The following is a 21,270-nucleotide window of genomic DNA, read 5'->3' on the forward strand; positions in this document are numbered from 1 at the left end:
TAATTAAAGTAAATAATTATCCAACTGACCAACAAATTGCAGATATTTTTACAAAAGCATTGGGATTTAACAAATTTCAGAAATTTAAATCTAAATTGGTTGTATAACCTTACTTCTAAAAAGTGACTGGCTAGTTTTATTTATTTTTCTTCTGAAGAGTAAAATTATGTTTGAATTCGATATTGTGTAACTTATTTTTCTTAAAGTTTTTATTTTAAGCATTAATAATTAAGAGGGTGTGTTAAGAAATAATTATTAATGTTTAGTTGTCTCAGGTTGGCAACACAGTTAAAATATTATATCTTCAGAACGTACAAAATTAGTTCAAGTAAAAATGTTTGGTCTTATGTGTTTGTAATGTGATTGTGTCTTTTATAATAAAATATATTTGGCCATTCCCACTGAGTAATCTCTGCACATAAGTAAAAAATCTACATTACCTACGTAAATAACAGATATATTTATGTAAAACAAATTTAAACTTTTTAACAGTCAGTCATATTGAGCTATTGTGTAATCAAGAGCCTTGGTTTTAATGTATCAATACAGCATTTTAACTATTAAAACATAATAAAAAATGTTACTTATGTAGACAAGGTTACTCAATTTCAAATGATTTCATTATTTGTGGTAAAAAAATCTTAGATTACTTTTGTAACAAACATTGAAGTGCCCAAAACAATCAATTAGTTTCAACTTGGTTTTAAAATAAAAAAAAATTCAAGTCTGAAAAAAAAAAACCCTTTATATAATCTGAGGCGACAGCGAAAAATACGATGGCAAAAAATAAAGTTGATTTTAATTTTCATTCAATTTTAGTAAGTAAATTAAAAATGTGAAGAAGTAATAACTTTTAAGCTTCTACTAGCATTAATTTTAAAAACAAAGATTTTTTCTTGAAATCATGATTACAGTACACTAATTACTTTAAAACAATGAGTAAAGGCTAAGGAGCTAAGGCTTTAATGATGGTTTCCTCTTTTCCTGTAGGGTTGTTTATTTTATGCAGCATGGAACGTGTGAACGGAAAATTCAAGCTATGTAAAATAAGCAACTTGATAGACACAGAAGCAATCTCAAGAAGTTCATCCTGTGGTTCAATTTTCAACTAGTATAATTATTGCTGCAACATTAACAAGTGATAGTGAATATAAAAGTAGTGTAATTTTACCTTCGTAAATAACATATATATTTATGTAAAACAAATTTAAACTTTTTAACAGTCAGTCATATTGAGCTATTGTGTAATCAAGAACTTTGGTTTTAATGTATCAATACAGCATTTTAACTATTAAAACATAATAAAAAATTTTACTTATGTACACAAGGTTACTTAATTTCAAATGATTTCATTACTTGTGGTAAAAAAAGTTCTTAGATTACTTTTGTAACAAACATTGAAATGCCCAAAACAATCAATTAGTTTCAACTTGGTTTTAAAATAAAAAAAATTTCAAGTCTGAAAAAAACCCTTTATATAATCTGAGGCAACAGCGAATAATATGATGGAAAAAAATAAAGTTGATTTTGATTTTCATTCAATTTTAGTAACTAAATTAAAAATATGAAGAAGTAATAACTTTTAAGCTTCTAACAGTATTAATTTAAAAAACAAAGATTTTTTCTTGAAATCCTGATTACAGTACGCTAATTAGTTTAAAACAATGAGTAAAGACTAAGGAGCTAAGACTTTAATGACGGTTTCCTCTTTGCCTGTAGGGTTGTTCATTTTATGCAGCATGGAATGTGTGAACGGAAAATTCAAGCTATGTAAAATAAGCAACTTGATAGATACAGAAGCAATCGCAGGAAGTTCATCCTGTGGTTCGTGAGTTAAGATTCAATATTTTGACATTGAGGAAAAAAGATGCACAAATATGCAGCAGTGTATAATTGCACCTCATTAATTTTACTTTCATTAAACAAATAATTGGAGGAAATTGTGTAGGGAATCAGTGTACTTAATTTTGCAGAGGAAAAGAAAAGTTTTTTCTTCATTTAATAAATTTTCCCTGAATTTTGTTAGTTTTCAAAATTTTGATATTTTTTTGATTAATAAAATTCCCTGACTTTTTGCTGAACTCCCTGATCTGTTGCCACCCTGGTATTATTTTGAGATAAAACTAAAATACGAGGGGGGTCGGAAAATAAGTTTCTCCTGTTGACTGTGATCAGACTTGTGTATGAAAGTGAAAAAATAGAATGAGACACTAAAGATAAGGCATAAATCTGGTGATAACATTTTGGATTTCGGACAAATTTTCATTTTTTTTTCTTTGTCACACATAGATTGGGAAGAAGGGAAATTAGATGGTGCAATGTCAGATGAGTATGGTAGGTGAAGCACCCCATCACAGTTCATTCATTTTTAAGGGTTCGCCTTGAGCGGATGTTTCAGGATAACTCCTTTTCTTCTTATAATAGTGCAAACATTCTTGTCACAGATTGCACCACCTGATTCCTAAAGAGACTAACTATGAGACCAAAATTCGAAAATTTGGCACGCATCCAAGATTCCATTTCCAGACATTCTTTTCCAAAAATCAATTGATTTTTATCGATACAGGATTGAAATTTGTATACTAGATGACTAAAGGCAGTTGATATTAAGGGTAATTAATGTTGATTAAAAATATGAGGTATGTTTTTAAAATAAGTAGTTTTGAAATAAAAAAGAACAAGTACAGGAAAGAGCAAAGAAATTTATAGGACAAAAATCTACCCCTTTACGCTATTTTTCGACATTGCTCTTGTGATTTGTCACAGGATGGTACTGATTTTTGTACACCGATTTGTAGAAAGTTGCTGCCTGGGTAGTCAACCATGAGTTCTCTTACAGGGCTTTGACTAGGACGTTTTTGCATTCTCTGGCCTGCCCCGACTTTGCTAGCAGCAACTTTCATTTGCTTTGGCATCTAAAGTCTTTCCTTGGCCGTTGATGGCACAAAATCAATGATGAGCTCAGAGAACGTTACCTCATGGTAACACACAACAACTTTCTACGAATAGATATACAAAAACCTGTACCACACTATGACAAATGCTTGGAAGCACTAAACAGGAGCAACGTTGAAAAATAGCATAACTGTGGCAGATTTTTGCACACTAAATTTCGTTGTCCAATCTGTATTTGTTCTATTTTCTTTTTTTCATTTCAAAACGGCACTTTCTTAAAAAAATGCCTCGTAAATACTTTTGAAAACTTGTTCATTTGAAAAATACATTACTTTCTGGTCCCACTAGTATTTTTTACAAATTTCCATAACAATATAGGATACTCACAGCTCAGATAAATAGAAAGACTACAAAAAGAAACGAAGCACGGTTGACACCTGCAGAAAGTTTCTCGATCACCGGATGCCCTGATGATGGTGTTCCCCAAATAGGCAGCGGGTCTGGAGCGCCCAATCTGTGCAGTCAAATAAGTTCCACCTCTAGCATTCACATTCTAAAATAATAATAATAATAATAATAATAATAATAATATATAATTATCAAAAAAAAAAATACACATAACAATACACAATGTAATAAACAGGCATGAAAGCACCAGTTTGAAAAAAAAAAGCTTAACTCCATATGGATTGAAAATTGCTGCAATAAGTACAAGCAGAGTATGAGTTTGATATGAGGATGTTATTAAATGCATTAAAAATTAGGAATGTGTCGTTCATGTTTTTGTAACTTGTTTGGGCTACTAACAAAATGTTTGGACATTCCACTTCCTGTCCTTTGCACCTGTTAAAATCCTTCTCACACTTTCTGTTGCCAAAATTATATCTAAAAATACCTTGTATTGCTTTTCTGGCCAATCTTTTGTCTTCTATAACATCCCTATCAACTACCACCTATATTGATTTGGCTTAATTTTTTAATTATTATTACTGTCTAATTTGTTTCAACATTTAAAAAGAGTTGCTTTTTTTTCTATTCCCCTAATATTTTTAGATGAGTATTTTTTTTAATTAAGTTATCTGGTACTCCAGCTCAGTTGCCGATATATTTGTTGTTAAAAACTGCTTAAGGCTTTCACGGCCGGCATCAGTATGGAGAGAGAATGTTTCCGGGCTTATTGAGCTATGATCTAAAGGAAAAGAAAAAAATTAAACGTTTCATCGAGCTCTGCGGCTGACATCATCGGTGGATGGGTTTAAAGTGATGGCTGCTGCTCCAGTCACTCTGGTATTTAAGACAAACCGCTGGTTCCTTATTGGATGGCGTTCCCAAACTGCTGGTGGATGCCGGTTCCTGATTGGATGGCGGTCTCCTCGGATTGATGCACTGATAGAAAATAGGAGCGGCTTCAGATTCAAAATGAAAGCGTAAGTCAGTCTGTTTTAAGCCATCGTGGCAAGAAGATCCAAGGGCAGGGTGCCATGTTTTTGGCAAATTGAAGTTTTCTTCTTTTCTATTGAAATTTACCGAATGTTTGAAGTAATATAATAACAATAGCTTCGTGATGAAGGCGGGCATAGTAATGGGATGTTGTGACCAGTTTTCAGTGTCTTTAAATTTGATGTCATGGACTTCTTCTTGTTGGCTTTGTTCAGCTACTGCTGATTTCTCGCAGCGTCCTAGCTGGCAATGAGGTTCATGCTCTGAAAAGGCAAGTCTTGATTCTGCACTTGGTGGTTCCAACATAGACTGATCCAGAAGAGCACGGAATTTTGTACACTCCTGAGGTAGAGAAAGGATCACTGGGGTCTTTCACAGGGCGATAACAATTCCTTAGTTGAGTGATGGGCTTGAACGCGGTCTTAATGTTGTGTTTTTCTAGAAGTTTTCCATTTCCGTCTAACTCTGTGTAGATAGGGTAAGAACACTTTCCCTAATGGTTCAGGTGGGGCAGTTGCCTGTTTGTTTCTGTGAGATCTCCTGGGATGAAGGGCTAATCTAATTCCCTGTGTAGTGAATCCATTAGCTAGACATGTTTGCTCAAGATGTTTCAGGTCCTCCTTAAAATGTGGGGTTTCGCAGATTCTTTCCGCTCGGTGAGTAAGGGTTTTGATGACAGCCTTCTTCTGTCTCAGGTAGTGATTTGAGTTCTTTTGAAGATAACGCTCTGTGTGTGTGGGTTTTCAGTAAACCTGGTGGCCGAGCATCTCGTCTGCCTTTTTTTTTTTTTTTGTCAAAAGAACGTCGAGGAAGACCTCGACTGGAGCATCAGACCATTAGTCACTTCAAACCCATCCACCAATGATGTCTGCCACAGAGCTTGACAATACGTTTGGTTTTTCTTTTTCCTTTAGACTATGGCCAATAAGCCAGGGAACGTTCTCTCTCCATAGTTGATGTTACTTTTTCGTCATACATGGTCTACTGGTAATAATATAACTAGTATTACCATTACTAGTGCTGTATTTTTAAAAATTTAATAACTTAATTTTTTGACATGCTGAAATAGATCCTGTAATTTTTGGAATGGAAAACATAGCTTACGATTTGGCAGCTAAGAAACAGCTTACAAAATGAACTACAATTTCTTTATACATCGAAACCTGAATAAAGTTTCTTTGGTTTATTGTTCATAGGCTTTTTTTTTTTTTCGTTTAGATCATTTTAGTTATTTTTTCCTTCAAAGAATTTTACTGAGCTAATGAAGCTTTTAGAATGTACATGAGTATGTTAGGCAGAGAGATTAGCTGCAACTTTTTAAAATAAATGAAGTTGTTCAAATGAACGAGTTGAATGAACAGATCAAAAGAATGAACCATTCTCTTACAAATAGATCATTAAAAAGAACAACCCTCCTCAATTAAAAATACTTTTAAAGGTAAACAATAAACATAGGCGGATTTACGGAGGTGCCAGGGGGTGCACCGCACCCCCAAAATTTTTGGTTGGGTTTAAAAAAAAATAATAATAATTTAGTATATTTCACCCAGAAACGCAGTTGGGGAAAAGAAATTCATAGCTGCTATACTAATAAATTTACTTGAATCCAGTGCAGTGGTTGGAAGTAGCGCGCTACAAGTAGCGACGCTACTGTAGTAGCTACATTTTTGAGTAGTTTGTAGTGTAGCGCACTACTTTTTAAAAAAAGTAGTGTAGTGAGTAGTTAACTACAAAAAATAGTAGTTTGTAGCGATTTCTGGAAACTACTTTCAAATAAACTGAAAAAAAAAATCCATGTTCAAACGAATTTGACTGGCGCAAATTTTACACAAGTACATCAGCAGATGCAATGAGAAATAAGACTAATAAAAATACGAGCTAACCTCAGGTATTTCATTTTGACGCCATACCTGCTATGTGTTCGACGCCTTTAGTTTGTTTGCCGTCGTAATTTTTTATATTTCACCAATATTTACATTGAAAAAAGCACTTATTTTCGTGAAAATGAAGATATCGGTGATTTCGCAAGTTGAAAATTTGATGAATTTTACATGAACAGACCGAAGATTGAAAAACAAAAATATTTTAGCTAGGCTTAAATTTTTGACAGTATTCACCAAATAAAAAGAAGCTACTGAAACTGTTAAAGAAAAGGATTAAATTGAACTGTTCTGGAGGACTTACAATAAATGCGAGCATTACAGTGTATAAGAGTATGATAACGGACATTTTTCTTAGTGTCTTCTGATGAGCTAATTTATCAATCTTTTTTTGTTCAATTCTCTTACGGTGTGTTTGTGTATTAGGGTGTCCCGCCCCCCAAAAAAATCGAAAGTTGATTTTTCAAGTCGCACACTTTCTTATATTTTATCCTTTTACGTCAAAAAAAAAAAAAAAAAAAATCATATAATTTGAACAACGGCAACAAAGTGCCGATTATGTCTGAAAGTGTGAACCAGCACTTGTGTAGTACTAGGTCAAATTAAAATAAAATAATTTTCTTAGAAACTCAAAATTTCTGTTGATAAAACGTTGCTTCTATACCCCACATATGCACCACAAAAATATTTATTCAAAAAAAAAAAAAAACATTTAGATATCCCACACGTGGCCTAACATTTATAATTTTCTTCAAAAAATTAAGTTTTTGATACATATTTTCAGATATGTAAGATTTTACGAAATTATTAAGCTGAAAAATATAAACAGTAAAGTAGAAAAGTAGGGAATTAGCGTTAAATAGAAATTTTTGTTTTCCTGCAATTTTTAAGTCTCCCACATAGTTCTCAAAGATATGGATTTTTTTCAGGTTGAGTTAAATTTTTCATTTAAAATATATTATTTTTTTATTATTCGTTTGTAATTGTTGATCTGTAAATGTGTTCGCCAGTAATTTTTGAACTTGATATTCTATTTAAATTTATATGTAATTTTTTGAAAGATAACTGAAAAAAAAATCAATTTTTTAAATAAAATTATAAATTTTAGGTCAAGTGTGGCATATTTAAATGTTTTTTAATTTCAATAAATGTTCTTGTGATACATGTGGGGTGTTGGGTATAGGGGCAACGTTTTATTAACATAAATTTCGAGTTTCTAAAAAAAGTTTTTTTTTTCGATTTGGCCTAGCATACAAGTACTGTTTTACACTTTCAGGTGCAAGTCGACACGGGTTGCCGTTGTGCAAATTATATGAAACTTTTTAACCGACTTCAAAAAAGGAGGTTATGATTTCGTATTGCGGCTTTTTATGTATGTTTTCGAATTATTCCAACACTACTGGACCGATTTGAAAAAAAAAAAAAAAAAAAATTGTTTGGAAGGGTATACTTCCCAGATGGTCCCATTGTAACTTTTTCTGGATCTGATAAGGGGTCGCGGAGAAATCCAAGAAACTTTAAATTTCATACGTCACGGTCACGTGGTTTTGCTGTGATCGGTGCATTTCCACACCTAAGGTTTTGGCTTTCTCTTAAACGATATTTAATTCTCGAGGCACATGAATGATTAATTTTCTCAACGCTGCGCCGCATGGTAATTTTTTATTATAGGTGTTACTAATGTATTTATTACTGCGTAGCAAAGCAGTAAATTAAATATATTTTGCTGCTTTAATAGTTGAATCAATTACCTTACTATTTTATTTACTACTAAATAACTTTATTTTGGCACTAAAATATAATGTTCTTTATTTAATATTCAAGTTTTTAAATATATTTAGTGTTCAATTGCGGGGGAATTGAATACAGACCACCCCTCCCCCACGATTTAATTTATATTCTTCAATAATATACATTATAACTGTGTATGATTTCTAAAGTTTGACCAATATTCTAGATTTACTATTTCACGATGCCGCCAGTTCAATTTGAAATTAGGGTTATATTAATTAACAGGCTTCAAAAAAAAAAAAGGAGGAGGTTCTGAATTCGTCGGATTTGTTTTTCCTTTATAGAATGTTTCATAAATACTCGAAGACACCTGTACTCAGGGGCGTGCACAGGGAGGGGGGAGGGACACCTGTTGGCCCGGGCCCGAGCCTAAAGGGGGCCCAATATTTTTATACCTAAGGGTGAAATATAGGGTTAACAATATGGAGAGGGGTCCGGAAAAGTCATTTATGATGGGCTCCAAAATTTCTATGCACGCCCCTGCCTGTACCGATAAGGAAAATTCTTTTTTTGTTTGAAACGGTATACTTCCTCGGCGGTCTATTGGTCATCAAGTTCAGGTTTGATGAAACTGAGGAAACACTTCAAATATCATACTCACATTTAAATCGATTTGTACTTTATTAACTTTGTATATCGTCTCACTTAGTGAACCGGTTTTTATGCTTTTTTTTTTTTTTTTTTGTTTAGTGGTGGTTTTGTTTAGGGGTGGTTTAACTTAGGTTCCAAATCTTTGATTTACCCTATTTGTTCTTTAGGGAAAAGTTAAGGGTAAAACAATAAATTTCATGCAATTTCCCTCACAAACGATTAAATATAAAACCCATTGATAAACAAAGGACATAAAACAAAGGTATATACTTTCTTTACCTATAGTTAAAGAAACTAAGTCCGCTTCCGTCATCGCGTCATCCTATACATCGGCGGCTACAGAATCGTCAATGATATCAAAGGATGCGTTCGACGAACCTCACCGGTCACCGGTAAGTAACCAGTTACTAACCGCGGCGTTTTAACCGGTCGCTCCCGGTCGTGCTCGTCGAACGCACTCTCAGTCTGAATGGCGTGACTGTTGACGATAAATATTTTAATACGTTTCACGATATTTGTTAATTGCTGATTTGATCCTTAATAAAGAGGAATAAAATTATCTTTACTTATGTGTATTATTTAGGTTTTTTTAGTTATTATTTTTGAATAAGTTTACTTTTTCACACTAGCAACTTATCAGCGACTACCTGTAACCGCACATCGGCATTTCTCGTAGCTTCCCAGCTCTCGTTGATCGGAAAATTTTTTTCGGAAAATTTGACCCGCGTATAAGTCGACCCCCCTTCCTTTGATCTCATTTTTTGGACAAAATTTCTCGACTTATACGCGAGTATATACGGTACTAAAAAAATAGATTATTAGGAGTAATGCTAATGAAAATTTTGAATTAAGGATTCTCTGAAACAAACATAAAATTCATTCTAGTGGAATTTTTAAACTTCATCTATAGTGGGGCCATGTGAAGAAACATGCGACTTTTATCACGAGTTACATGACACGTATTGTGAAACATAAATTACAATTTACAATATTACAATTCAAAAATTTACAATTTTACAAATTTAAACTTAAAGCGATTTCGTTTATTTATTTATTTTTTTTAGTGACTCGTGCATTTGCTTGCGGAAAGCAAACTTTGATAAAGTTGAACAACTTATGATGAAGATAATTTTTTTTGTAATTAGTTACGCATTTGCAAAAGCCTTTCCACACAGTCGTCGAAAGTCTCCGAGATGCTCGCCGTGTTATTTACACCACTAACAAGCAAAAAATAAATTACTTTTGAATTAAAAAAAAACCCCGCCTTCAAAAAATATCCAGGAACTAAAAAGCAAAAAATAACTGATTACATCTACATTCTATTTCCTACCCAAACATTACAATTCCAGTACAAAAATCAACTGAACTAAACACCGAATTATAAAATAAACACTGATTTAAATTGCTATACGATGAATTATTTTAAATACCTAACTAGTTATATACGATCTCTTAATTTTTAATAACCTTTTGAAATCGGAGCCTCCTATAAACTACTACCTAACGTAACTGTGTAGGTTTAGTTTTAAAGACTAATTTCGCGTATAGTTAAATTAGTGTTTAATTCAGGATTCGGTGGGCTGTCAGTTGCGTTATGTAGTTGTTTATAGGCGGCCCCGACTTCAAAAGGTTATTAAAAATTAAGAGATCGTATATAACTAGTTAGGTATTTAAAATAATTCATCGTATAGCAATTTAAATCAGTGTTTATTTTATAATTCGGTGCTTAGTTCAGTTGATTTTTGTACTGGAATTTCATTTAATTAAAATAAATTTCATTTCTATGTTTGGGTAGGAAATAGAATGTAAGTGTAATCAGTTATTTTTTGCTTTTTAGTTCCTGGATATTTTTTGAAGGTGTTTTTTTTTTTTTAAATTTAAAAGTGATTTATTTTCACGATTGTTTTTACACAAGAGGAAAAATACAAGAGTGTATGCAATTTGAAAAATTGACTTTCATTTTTTGAGGGACAACCTATTGTGTATGCTTTGTATTTACTTATTTTTTGGAAAGTAGCAAAGTAGCGACTACATTTCAGAAGTAGTTTGTAGTTACTACATTTTGAAAAAAGTAGTTGTAGTTGTAATTAACTACATTTGTAACAAAGTAGTTGTAGTTGTAGTTCGCTACAAAAAAAATGTAGTTTTTCCAACCACTGATCCAGTGTATCACCACACTTCGCTAGTGCAAGGAAAACATAACTGTGCTTTCATATTAAGAATTAAAGTAATTTTATCCATTTGGGAAAAAAAACCCTAATAAATAATTTCATGCAAATAAAGAAATTTCTCAAACAATTTATTCTTCAGTGCTGTGTTATTGTATAGAATAATTACCTGTTCTGTAATTGGGTATTAATTCGTATATCAATACCAATTCCTCTATTTTAAAACAACTATGGCTAAAGTCCCCAAAAAAAAAAAACATGACTGTTGTAACAAACTTTATCAATGAAATCTACTCCGAAATCAATTAACATTTTTAAGGTAAATTTTCAAAAATTTTTGAAGGAGGACTCCCGGACATTTTGCTGCAGTCAGGGTCCGATTAAGACATCAAGGGGCCCTAGGCCAAATACATTTTGGGGCTCCCCTGTATTTAAACTTCATAACTTTAGCTATTTTCTGAAACAATTTTAGCAATAGACTGAAGTAATTATAGCCATTTGAATTAGTATTATATTGAAGTAATTATAGCTTAGGACACAGCCTAGTTGGTCTATTCAGTAATCAGGCCCTGCCTGCCATGCTGCATACAGGGGGAGGGGGCACAAGACTGGTGACCCTCCCCACAAAATGCAGAGTTGATGTTTTAAAAAAAATATTCTTTATTATTGAATGGAAGAAAAGATCTCATTTTGGGAAAACGCAGTTACTTTAAGAAGAAAAAAAAAGAATGTTGAAAAATATCCTCAAAATTTTTCTTCTACGAAGCCTCTCTCCAGCCAAAGTTATTACAGAGCATCTCAAATTTAAGTTTATTGGGCTTACTTTCACAAAATTTTCAAGAAAGATCCCCTAATCACATAAAAACATTGAAAATCATTTAAAATTGCCTTTTTGGAGCTTCGGTTTTGAAAAACTGCAGTGTCCCTAACGTTACCAAATATGGTCTTACACTCATGTGTTTAAGACTGTAATTTTGGAAAATATTCGAACAACGGCCTCCCACTCCCCTTTTCTAATATTATCAAAGGATTGTTAATATTTTGGTTTTGATAATTACTATTTCATAATATTTAGTGGGAGAATTCTTTTTTTAATACCATGGAGTATTACATAGGAACTACATTTTTAGGACTTCAACTTCGAAAATTTTCCGGGGGAGAGCTCCAGAACACCCCATCCAGTAACAGCATCAAAACTTGTCCACCATAGCGTTTTTGGAACTTCAATTATAAAAAATTAAAGAGGTAGTTTTGGGAGATGGAAGTATTTCTATCTGTTTTTCAAAAAATCGATTGGAGACAGTCCATAAGTATCATTCCTAACCCAAACTATAAATATGGACTATAATCACATTTATAAGACTTAAATTTCTAAAAATAGCCTTGGAGTCCCACGTACCTTTCTTGCCCCTAAAATATCACCAAGAACTGTAAAACTACGTTTTCAAAACTACTATTGCAATTTTTTCTGGGGCGTGAATGCCCTTCCAAACTAGAAGCTGGATTCATCCATTGTTTCTAACAACATCGACTTTCGTTGAAGACTTTCTGCAGTTTCAAATGTTAGGAATTGACAATCCCCTAATATTACTAAATATGGTATACATCGCGTTTTTTAGACTTAAAAGTGCGCCCCGCCCTAAAATTACTTTCTGATTTCGCCACTGCCTTGTTATTCCGGGAATACCCCCCCCTCCAGATTCTCGTTATTGTTGCACCCCCAAAACTTTCGGCCTAAATCCGCCTATGACAATAAATAATAAAATTAGTTGAAAACAAATTGAAAACTACAAATGATTTATTGATAACAAAAATGTAGGAAAAATAATTTCTTGAACTACAAAATAATATGAGCAGATTAAAAAAAGCAGTGGCTAAAATAGCTTTTAACTTTCAGAAGAATTGAAATACTTTCAGATGCAAAAAGATTAGAATCTTAAACAGGGTGGTGAAAGGAACTGTGAAAAAAAAATTGATTTTTCCCTGATTAAGTTCACCAAACTTCCCTGATTTACGTTACCAATGATAATGTTTTCCTCTCTTTGCTTTACTTGAAAATTATTGTATGTCTATAAAAAATGCATTCTTTAAAACTTTTTAAGCTGTTATTTAAAAATAAACTTTAAAAAGCACTTTTTTCTAATTGAAATAATAATTTCAGAAAAACTTATCAAGTGAACTTCATTGAGAATATAAAATATGAAGTAGTATATTAAGTTATCTACATGGAAATATTTTAGGAAATTGGAAACAAATATACTATCTTTACTTCCAGTCACCATTTAGCATAAGAATTCTAAGAAATTATTAAAATCACTCTTAAAGACATAAGTCTAACCATGATATAACTATAAAGTTAATATTGAATTAATTTTGAACTAAATTTTGAAGTAGCATAATAATTGCTACAAGATCAACAAGTAGCACTGAAAGTATAGAAGTAATTTAATTATACTTCGGTAAACAGATATATTTTTGTAAAACAAATCAAAACCTTTTGAAATCTATCCATATGGAGCTATTCTCTAATCAAGAACTTAGGTGTTAAAGAATGAGTATAGCTTCTTTTTAACTATTGAAAATAACTAAAATATTCACTTATGTACACAAGTGTCACTCAATTTCAAATGATTTCAATATTTATGGGAGGAAAATAGATTACCTTTGGAACAAACAAGTTTGAAACTCATAACAAAAAATAAATAAAAATAAAAAAATAACAGTAAAATAAATATAAATAAACAAAAAATCTATTTGTTTCAAAACAACTTTGGTTTTAAAATAAAGTCTTTAAAGTTGGAAGAGAAAAAAAAACTTTGTATGAACTGCTGCGACAGCAAAAAATACAATGGCAAAAAGCAAAGTCAATTTTGATTCAACATTCAATTTTAGCAAATGAATTTAAAACAGGAATAAGTAAGTTTTAAACTTTTGTCAAAACTAATCTAATAAAAATTTCTTCTTGACATTGCGATTATAGTATGCTACTAATTTTAAGACAATGAGTAAAGGCAAGGACCTTAGGATGGTACAAGGGCTCCTTTGTCTGTGTTTTTTTTTTTTTTTTTATGCAGCATGAAACATGTGAAAAGAAAATTCATGCTGTCTAAAATAAATAACCCTACAAGCACAGAAGCAGTCTTCATAAGTGAACCTGGTTTATAAGTGAAGGTTAAATACATGAATGTCACAGGGAAAAAGGTGTAGAAATAGGTAGCAGCATATAATTCACACCACATTAATTTTACATTTTTTAAACAGATAATCGGCGAATAATGCACAGGGAATTACGGTACTTAATTTTGAAAAGCAAAGCAAAAAAGGCATTTTTTTTTAATTCAATCAATTTTCCCTGGATTTTTGTTATTTTTTTTAAAATTTCCTGACTTTTCTCTGATCAATAAAGTTTCCTGACTTTTTCCTGATTTCCAGGTTTTTTCACCATCTTGTCAAAGTCAGCACACCATTTTTTGGCCATGAATGTGTTTGATAAGCTAGCATGTTTCAAAAACAAATTATTTTTTATGTATATGCGTTTGAAATGATAAAACTTCAATTAAACTACAAGAAATCTATTTAAAAGCTACATCTCTACCCTTCTATATTCCTAGTCATTGATGGTCTCAATGAATTTAGATCAACCTAATTAACAACCAGAAAGCCTTTAAAAAATGTAGATTTCTGCTAAAAGGTGGAAAATTTTCATGCCTGCATAAAATACACCTGTCAAGAACTGTTTCAAGCATGAAAGGAGGTATCAGGAGCAAAAAATACAGATACAATATAGAATCAGCAAGTGATTGCTGTATAAAAGTTTATCAGGCTGGATTTTTTTTAACATAATTGAAAAAGTTAAAACACTATTTGCCCCTACACGTTACAACTTCAGTTATAGTAAAATATAAAAAGCAACAACACATAAATGAATTAAAATAAACAAAAAACTGAAACATGAAAGAAGGTGTGATGAATGGAAAAATCTAAAAATTAATTACAAACTACCTTTTTAAATACTTTTCAAATGATCAGAAGTTTACACCTAAACCATTTATCATATTGATATGCACAAGCAAGAAAAATGGTATCACACAGTGCAAGCTAGATCACCGTAAGACACTACTGCGAATCTTTTCTTTTGATTTTAAGATATTAGTAGAAAAGAGGCTACAGCAGCATGATTTCAATGCATGAGTAGGCTAAAGTCACGAGATATGACCTAAATACGCAATCCTGAATTTAACTTTAGAGTCAATATCATAATATGTTGTCTTAATAATGTTAATTGTAAGCGGCAAAATCGAAAGGTATCTCTTATTCGGGTGCTTTTATCCTAGTTTGGACAAAATGGTGTCATTGGTAGCACATTAATTAAGGCTTTGATAAGTTAAAAACAATTTTGAGCTTTTTCAGACATTATTTCAGTCTTCAAATGAATTATTTTCTATTCAGAAATGAAGCTATGTCTCACCTCAGAATACCGTAATATTGTGGATGGATCCACTGATGACATCTCCACGTAAGCTCTTCCGGGATGGTGATCCATGCCCTCTAAAACACCCTCCGGTTTTTCCATAATCTATAAGAATTAGATTAAAAAAGCTTTAAAAAAAATTACCTACTTATTATTACATTTTTGTATCCTTGTTGTTGGAAACACAGCCATTTTCATGTTATTAAAAATACAGGGGTAAGGGGCAAATGATGGACCAATACATAGGCTTGCCAGATTTCTGAAATGTGCAACTGGCATACCGTGTTGGGAGTATTTAAAAGGGTACACACATATCCTTTGCTGATTTTTTGAATGCTTTTGAGGGTCGTTCATTATCAATGCTATGAATGGGGGGGGGGGGGGGGCACAGTGAAATACAGGGTACAGTGGGACAAAGCTATTTTTTTTTTGGATTTTTTAACTATAATCGGTAAAGGATGCTACGTTCCTATGAATCTGCAGCACTTGGCCAGGAGGATTCTGGAGGATTTGAAGTTTTTTGCTTGCGTTTTCAATCAAATGATCGTTATTTTTCTGATTTCAGGCAAGCAATGTTTTTTTGTCTCTCGCTTGCATCAATTTATAACATTTAATTTTATGAATAAAAAATTAGCTATTTGATTACTAGCATATATGCAGCTAATTATCACTCAAAATATTTAGGATAGGCTTCAAACAAACCTCTTAAAATGTTGAATTAGAAGAAAAAGGCAGAGTTGGGTACAGAGAGAGAATTGTAGTTGGTCCAAGGTGAGACTGTCCCACTGTGTCCCACCTTGAATTCTGATTTGAAAAAGAAGTTGTTTTTTTTTTTTTTTTAATTTATTTTATGATCTAACAGTTTTGTATTTTTACCTCATCAAATATCCAAATTAAACCTCGTAAAGCGAAAATAGGGACACTTTCTGACCATTCCGTGAAAAATTCATTTGTAACTAACATAAGCCGAATGACATTTCAGACAAAGTAGACCATAATAATCTGTGTAATAAGGTAAACTGATACAAAAGAGTTTTCTTTCTCTAGCGTAGCAATAAGTGTTTTCTTAGGTTCTAAGAGGATATACAAAGATCAAATTGAAGAAAGAGCACAAAAAAGGCTAGAATATCATTGCAATATTTTAGAAGAAGAAAACACAAAAACTAGAGAAATGAAAAAAAAAAAATGTCAAAAATACAGAAAAAAAAATGTAAAATAATTTGACACAACTGATGTTGATGCACGTTGAAACTTGAATCTTTCTTTTCATTTATTAATTTGGATTTTAAACATTGAACATTTTATTTCTCACTCAACCCAGTCTGTCACCTTCTCACTGAACTAGTCACCTTTTTTTACCATAATTTGCAAAATAGTCATTTAACTCATATCTAAGCTAAAATAGTCGCCATTGATTAAAAATAGTCGCTTTAGTTGCCAGTGGCAGCCCTAAGTTAGTAAGAAAACAGTCACGGGGGAGTGGGGGTACAGTGAGATAAAAAATATAAATAAATTTGAGAACCTAAATTCTATAAGAAAAAAGCTAAGGTCGATTTGTAATGCATTTTAAGTGTACAATCTTTTGAGACACAAATATTTTTATTATTTTAAGTTTTGAAAAAACAAAAAAAGGAAACCATGAAATTTTGTCTCACTGTATCCCAACCTGAGGTTATGGGATACAGTGAGTCGCACAATGATTCATTATTATTTTTAAATTAGCATTTTAAAAAGTAGGAAAATTAATTGAAAGAAAAGGATCATGATCAGAAATGTGTGATGTTAATAGTTTTGTATGAAAATTTAGTTTTTGCAATTGAAAATTTTTGTAAAGGGCTCATTTTTGCGATCATAATTTTGTAAAGGGTTAGTTTTTGCGATTGCGATTTTTGCAAAGAAGTAATTATTTTTGCTGGCAATTTCTGTTGACTGTTTTTTATTCCGAATTTTACGGTTGTCTGTATCAGTCAGAAAATTTGAAAATGTATTAGAACACATCAGTACTTGTTTGTTTGGTGTTTATTTAAAAGGATCTGGCCCCTTGCTTTGAGTGGTTTCACTAACTATGCGTCAATTTATATCCATTTGTGGAAGTTGCATTGCATTACAATGACAAATACTGTTCAAAAAAAAGGGGAGATTATTTGAAACTTTTTTTTTTTTTTTTGCATCTGGTGACTATTTTAGAGACTTTTTCTTATTACTGGCTGCTAAAGCAGCTATTTTTAGTAGTAGAACTCAGTGGCTTCCCTGCTAATTATGAACCAAAATCAGGGGGTAATAATACAGTCGGATCTCGATAACTCGAAGCTTATAACTTGAACATTCCTTTATCTCGAAGTTTTCTTGGGTCCCAAACTCTCGAGACTGTTGTGAAAACTTCCCATAACTCGAACTCACTATACCTCAAAGACTTTAGCCCGGTCCCTTGGGATTTTGAGTTATTGAGAATTGACTACATATAACACAAGCAGATAAATTTCGACCATGACATTTCTTATATTTTAATATTTATAAGTTACTCATACTTGAGTAAGAAGAAACGTTTTGAATGAGGAATAGAAATATGAACAATATTTTGCATGTACTTTTCATTAGCTAGTACGTTTTCCAGAAATTGTTTTTAGGTTTTAATCTTGTTATAAAAATTTTTCCAAGCCAACTCAATATTAATTTTACAAGTCACAGTTGCTAATGACAAAGTTTCTATATTAAATAATACTTCATAGTTCATTATTTTTTAGACTTTTTTGGTCATCTATAATCAAATTTATCTTTTACCAAGACAGGAAGTAAACTGGCCTGGACAAGGGGATTTTGTCTGAAACCGAGAAGTCTGGCAAGCCAGGGTTGCCACAAAAGTTCAAGGATGAAATTCCCTGACATTTCCAGTCACTTAAAAATAAAAATTTCAAGGTTAATGAATGCCGACTTGTAATTTAGGGCAACACGTTCTAAAAATGTAAAATTTAACAAAATAAAATGAACTGATTTTAATTAATGATCTTGTTAACATATACCAATATGGTAAAATACCAATATAACATATTTTTAATGAAAGTAAACCTACTTTATGTAACAAAGAATTATCAATAATTGAAATCTATATTATGGTTAGGTTAACACAAACTAAAAATTTAATGACATTGATTACAAAAGGAATGAAATCTCAAACACACTTAGCAATTTTGGGCAAAGCCAGATTCAATGTTGGTATGTTTCCCAAAATGTTTTAACTCATAAAAGCAAAAATTTTGAGACTTAAAATTTTTATGAACATCATTCATTTCATGGAAAAAAATGCAGAATGAAGGCCTTAGAATACTAATAAGGCCACAGATGCATTGCGGAAAATACTAGTAGTTTCTAGCGAAGCATGGCTCGGATTTTTTTTCCGAAAGAAGCAAAATAAAAAAGTAAAGATATAAATCAGACCTTAATGATTTTCGTATGGATATTTCTTTCCTTCCTATATGTTTTCATGACTGGTTTCAAACTTAAAGCAAGGCTTTTTTTAGGCTTTAATATTTGGGGAGACAAGAAAAGAGCAATATATTCGAATGAGCTATATATCGAGGAGCAATATAATGAGGAGTTGTATTTGAAAAAAAGAAAATCACTCTATTCGTTCAAAAGAGGGAAAAGAGACCCAAACAGAATTATTAGAAATGCATTAGAATATAATAATTATTATAGAAAAGAACAGATTACCAAAAAGAAAAATTTATGCACACATGAAAATTTAAAAAATACGGATTACTTCATTCAAAGCAGTGAAACGATCTCCAATGGCAATAAAATGTGAATCTTAAAGAATAAAGAGTAGGAGTAAGGGTTTATCAGAAAAGGAAAAAATACCTGGATTTCAACATTAAAACAAAAACTTCATTTGGAATCAAAAATTACTCCAAACCTTCATTGGGAAACATTTTTCGAAGATTATTTTTCGAAGTCATATATGTTTTTTCAGATACATTAATTTCTCTCAGGTGTTAGGAACAATTCCATGAAGCTTACTGAAACTCTACTGTTACTTTCATTCTAGAGCTCAGGGGTGTAAGAAAATGTAAGTTCTCCTGAGAAGCCCAAAAAACCTACCTAAAACTTTTCGCCTCCATCTCGCGTCATTTCGTTGAACCTTTTGACTCTATTTTCATCTCTGCAAAAAGGGGAGATGAACGGAAAATCCCTTTAGAGACACAGGGAATGGTGCAATCCTTTGTCCAACTTCTTTTGTTCCAAGGTGCTCAAAATTAGTTTGAAACCTTTCTGCAACTTTGGTAATCTAAATCTTTGATGAGTTTAGTTTGTGATAAATCACTACATTTTGCTACTTCATTAGAGCATTCTTTTTTATTCTTTTTCCTCTATTATTTTTGGCTCATTTTAAATATTTAAATTTTTGTTATTGTATTAAGACTTCTTTTCAACTTTCATAGCAAGTTCCCACTTATTTTTACATATCGTGAATAATTTGTACAATATTATTTTACCATAATTATGACCTTGTTATCTCGAAAACTCGATAACTCAATTTTTTTTTACCGTCCCTTCGATCTTCGCGATATTGAGAGTATAATGTATATACCCAAATGTGGTATACCAGTACTGTTCTATTGTATTTTGATGTTTTGAATCAAGTAGTGAGGAATTGGATTGCTCACATTAGCAAGATGATTACAATATTGATTCACCAGCATAATCACATTAAAGAAATGTGAATATTCAAGGATTACGAAAACTATCCCATTTGATTTGCAAGTTTGCTCTCTCTCACTTTTTTTTTTTTAACTTTTTTTTTTTTTTTTTAAATAATCTTCTTAATAAAAAAATAATTTTTTTTCTATATCAACAATTTTATATTTTTGCTGTACAATTTAAGCATATTTTAAATATTTCCCCTGATAATATATAATTTTTTTTTTTCTTTTTTTACTTGCTGAGTGGTGATCAGAATTGAAATAACACCACTTTCAAGAAAAAAGAAAATCAAAGTAAAACGTTTTTTTATCTGCGAAGGAATAATTACTTTAGAAATTATTTCAATTCACGTTTGGTTCTTGAAAATAGAATTCAAAAGATATTTATTTTAATTGGAATTTTTTGATAATGATCATTAAATTTCAATTTCAAACTCTTGATGAGAAAGATGGCACAAATAAGACACTTACATCTTTAACAGCAGCGGAACCTGATACGCAACAAAAAATAATATTGCATTTTTTCCACCAGTTCAGCAGGGGTTGATACAACGATTGGCATCACAGGAACATCCTTCCACTAGTTGAGTATAAGTAAACAATTTACAATTTCAGAAACACAAATTGGAAACACTTTGGATACATAAGGAACCATACAGTTATCATTAAATTTGAAGCAAAATTGAACAAAATAATAACAAAATAAAGAATAGCACACATATCGCCATCTTCGAAATGAATTACAATTGTTAAGATAATTATGTCTTAGAAAACTGGAAATTTGCTTGGAAAAATTAAATCTACGTAAAAGAATATCGATTTTCACAGTAGGGGAGACCGGGGGCTAGTAGTGACACTTTTGTCATTTTTGATATTACCATAAGATTTTAACTGATGTGGAAACATTTAATGCATCATACCATTAGAGTAAATCTTGAGCAATATATTTATAAAACAATTATCAACATTTTAAACGTTTTTCATGACATAAAATGGAATTTGCGTAGTTTCTAAGTTTGCCTCAACTTTTCCCGTAGCGGGGTTAGTAGTGACATGCTTGAGGCACATTGTGACACCCAAAGAATGCGAACAAATACGCTGTAACATGTACAAATTATGTAAAGAAATGCAATTAAATGGGATAATTTTAAGTTAAGAATGAAACGATTATTCATTTTTAATGTTCTCAACACAAAAAAGAACACCTTCATGTTTTTAATAACACTTTAAACAAAATGAAAATAAAATAATTAAATTATTAATGCTTGTGAACTTTTTTTAGAGACATTAAAAAACTGCGTTAATCAAGAAAGATAAAACGTAGAACAGTATTA

At 31.6% G+C, this 21,270-nt stretch overlaps 1 long non-coding RNA gene across 1 annotated transcript in view; it reads right to left on the reverse strand.

Annotated features, from left to right (window-relative positions):
- Positions 1-21,270, reverse strand: part of LOC129218577 (uncharacterized) — a 125,871-nt gene that overhangs the window by 35,539 nt on the left and 69,062 nt on the right. The window contains exons 8-10 of the long non-coding RNA XR_008580340.1: positions 20,408-20,516; positions 15,234-15,341; positions 3,283-3,448 (exon numbers count right to left, since the gene is read on the reverse strand). This is a non-coding gene — a long non-coding RNA (uncharacterized LOC129218577). The remainder of the gene's footprint in view (positions 1-3,282; positions 3,449-15,233; positions 15,342-20,407; positions 20,517-21,270) is intronic.

The sequence above is a fragment of the Uloborus diversus genome, chromosome 3 (genome assembly GCF_026930045.1).
Source record: "Uloborus diversus isolate 005 chromosome 3, Udiv.v.3.1, whole genome shotgun sequence".
Lineage (NCBI taxonomy): Eukaryota > Metazoa > Arthropoda > Arachnida > Araneae > Uloboridae > Uloborus > Uloborus diversus.